At 41.8% G+C, this 3,647-nt stretch overlaps 1 protein-coding gene across 1 annotated transcript in view; it reads left to right on the top strand.

The window, feature by feature from the left end:
• The first annotated feature begins 315 nt into the window (after positions 1-315).
• Positions 316-3,647, top strand: part of LOC138150489 (uncharacterized) — a 37,260-nt gene continuing 33,928 nt past the window's right edge. The window contains exon 1 of the mRNA XM_069073958.1: positions 316-580. The gene's annotated coding sequence lies outside the window, so the exon portion shown is untranslated. The remainder of the gene's footprint in view (positions 581-3,647) is intronic.

Genomic DNA, 3,647 nt, shown 5'->3' with positions numbered 1-3,647 from the left:
ACTTATTCTCATATTTAGTGTCTCTGAGCCCCCACCCCAACTACTCCAGAGACAATTGTCTTTTGTCTCTAGTCTATGGGCTCTCCCCAGCAAAGGGAGGGAAAGACAAATGTGAATCAGGCATGGAACAAGTTACTTCATTCCCACAGAGAAAGGAAGTACCAGGCAATAACAAATCATAGGACAGTTAGAACCAAGTAACTTGTTGCGGCTAGTACAAGCAGTTGAGGGCTGACATTTTACTCTCTTTGAGACATTTGCCACAATTTCTTTGGGAAGGCAAATTATCCGTTGGCGTTTTAAACTCCATTTCTATACAGTCTGACCAACACCAGCTGGGCTTTCTTTCCAGGGGTCTTTGTGTCTACAAGTTAGTCTTTCTCTTTAGTAGGCCAGCTTCTGCTGCTCTTGTCGCAACAATTGTGCCGGTGCCTGGGAAGATACCAGCTGCCCTTTGAGATCTCTCAGGGCCTGTGCCAAAGGAAAGAAGACACAAACAGGAGACAGTCCCTCCCAGGCAAGGGTTGCCTAGGACTCTATGAGCTCATGGCTTGTGGCTGGGTCAACATTCCACAAACAGGTATTTATTTAGCACCTCGTATGTTCCAGGCATTGTGCTAAATTCCAGGGATATTAAGAACAGGGGTGGGGGTGGGAGAAATCCTTGCTTTCAAGTAGTTCACAGCCTAGTAGGGAAGACAACATACAAGCAATTAGGTACAATAAGATATATACAGGATGTATTAGAGATAATCTCAGAGTGAAGGCATTTAGATTTCAGGAATGACAGGGCAACTAGGTGACACAATGCTTAGAGCACTGACCCTGGAGTCAGGAGGACCTGAGTTCAAACCCAGCCTTAGACACTTACTAGTTATGTGACCATGGCCAAGTTGCTTTAAAATTGCCTAAATACAATTGGCCATGTAACCTCGAGCAAGTTACTTAACCCCAATTGCTTTAAAAAAAGAAGAAAGAAAGAAAAAAGATGGTCTACTCTGCAGGGCTCTAATGCTTAATTGCCCTAAAAAAAGGAAAGACTTGTTGTAGAAACTGAGACTTCAGTTGAAACTTGAAGGAAACCAAGAAAAACAGAGGATGAAGAGAGGAAAAGTTCTAGCAATGGGAGTGGACAATTTAAAAGTACAGATTTAGGAGATGGAGTGTCATATGGAAGGAATCAAGTGTAAGGATACTGGAAAGGTAAGAAGGGGTCAGATTACGAAGGACTTTAAAATCTTTTTTTTTTTAAGCAATCGGGGTTAAGTAACTTTCTCCAGGTTACATGGCCAGGTGTTTCTGGGTGGGTAATAAGTGTCTGAGCCCGGATTTGATCCACATGTCATCCCAACACTGGAGCCAGTGCTCTTACTCGCTGCGCTACTTGGCCGCTCCAGGACTTTAAAATCTTAATAGAAAATTCTATATTTGATCCTAGAGATGATAGAGAGGCCCTGGAGATTATCGAATGGGGTAGAATAGGAGGGGGAGTAGAAGCCGACCAGAATTTTGGAAAGGTCAATTTGACTGCTGAGTGGAGAACAAACAGGAATGCGGAAAAGACTCAAGGCAGCGAAGACTGGGAAACTATAGACTAGGAAGCTATTCCAATAGTCCAAACTTGGAATGAAAAGGGCCTGCACCAGTTTTGGATCATCTCCTATGTGATTGATGTTAAGAAAATAAAATTGATGCAACTTGGCAATAGATTATATATTAGGGGAGGGTGAAAGGGATTATGGAGTTGAATACAACATCTGGGTTGTGAGCCTGGGTGACTGGGAAGATGGTGGGACCCTTAAAAGTCAAAGGGAAATTAGGAAACAGGAAGGGTTTGGGGAGAAAGATAATTAACTCATTTCTGAAAATATACCCCATCCCCCACATCTGATGTTCCAAACATCTCAGAGAGTCATCCTTGCACTTCAAAACCAGCAGGAAAGGGAGCCCTGCAGAGTAGACATCTTTTTCTTTCTTTCTTTTTTTTTTTAAAAGCAATTGGGGTTAAGTAACTTGCTCAAGGTTACACGGCCAGTTTTGTATGTGTGTGGGTGTGGGTGTTAAGTATCTGAGGCTGGAACTGGCACTTTTACTCACTGCGCCACCTAGCTGCCCCAACTTTTTTTTTTGAAGGGCAGTTGGGGTTAAGTGACTTGCCCAAGGTCACACAGCTACTGGGTTTTGGGGGTTTTTTTGGTGTTAAGTGTCTGAGGCCAGATTTGAATTCAGGTCCTCCTGACTTCAGGGCCAGTGCTCTATTCACTGCGCCACCTTAGCCACCCCTAGACCATCTTTATAGTATATTCATAGTCTCAGCTCAGCAGTCAAAAATTAAATGAATATTCATCATCATGTAATATATATGAACTCCTGAATCATAATGACTGATAGGAAGCAGTTAAGAAAATACCTGCTTATGTTTTGAAGTCTGTGTGGTGGGGTCAGGGGTACAGGAGTTGACCAGGAAGGGAGAAAACCATCAAAAGCTTCCATGTGCTTTCCTGGAATGCCAGGGGAGTGTGCTCTAAGGGGGAACTACACAAATAGCTATGAATTATAATGGGATAAGTGTCCAAGTTAGACAGAAAGATTATAAGCAGTTAAGGAAGGAGTGATCTACTGTATCTGGGGGCAGGTTGTAGATCAGGGAAGGTTTGAGGGAGGAGGTGGCATTTGAACTGGGTCTCCAAGGACTCAATAAACAGATCATAGGTTTACTACTAGAAGAAACCTCATTGATCACCTAGTCCAAGCCCATGAAATTTTTAACAGTGAAGGAACTGAAGCCCAAAGAGGTTAAATGATTTGTCAAAGGTTGCACAGGTAAATGATGGAGGTCAAGAGGACAGAATTGAACAGAGGTCCTATGAGTTTAAGTTCAGGTTTCTTGAAGTAGCCTGTTTTAGACAAGAATTTTGGCCTGCACAAATTTGTAAGATATTACAACGAGTCTTGGGACACTGAGGGAAATAGGAAAAGGCAGAGTAGAGAAACTAGGGATAGTCCAATTTTGTTGTCGCCTAGAGCACATTTAGGAGAGAAATGTGAAATATGACTGGAAAAATAGTGAAAACCAAAACAATGAGGACCTTGAACATCCAGTGAAGGAGTTTGTGGCTTGTTCCATAGACAGCAGGGAATCATTGTAAGTTTCTGAGTTGGGGAGAAATGTGACCAGTTCTGTGTATTGGGAAGATTACTTGGTCAGTGGTGTAAAGAATGGATTTGAGAAAAAAAACAAAATATCATTGCATTTGAATATCAAAGCTCTTGTGAAGAAAATAAAGGCAGAGTGCCCCCCATTAAGAGAAAACCTAATATAAGAAAATTCATACTTCTAACAAAGGTGGTTTCTCAAGTTAGAATGTAATTCTTTTTTCTTGAAAGGAGGCCTGCTTCACCCCTGAATTCCTTTAATAATCACTAATGATTATTTAGTCCTTTCCTTTTAGAGGGTAGAGGAAGTATTATTATCCTCATTTCACAAACAGGTAAACTAAGGTTAGTGAAATAAAGTGTTTTATTGAAGGGCATATACCTAATGAAGTGGGAGAATAGGGATAATACTCAGGTCTCTTGACTTCAGGCCTAGCATTTTCTACACACACACACACACACACACACACACACACACACACACACACACA

The sequence above is a fragment of the Petaurus breviceps genome, unplaced genomic scaffold (genome assembly GCF_028583685.1).
Source record: "Petaurus breviceps papuanus isolate PSGF00001 unplaced genomic scaffold, PetGlider_PUasm1.0 90879, whole genome shotgun sequence".
Lineage (NCBI taxonomy): Eukaryota > Metazoa > Chordata > Mammalia > Diprotodontia > Petauridae > Petaurus > Petaurus breviceps.
The sequence above is the reverse complement of the archived record's forward strand: the minus strand, read 5'-3'. Positions and strand labels throughout refer to the sequence as shown.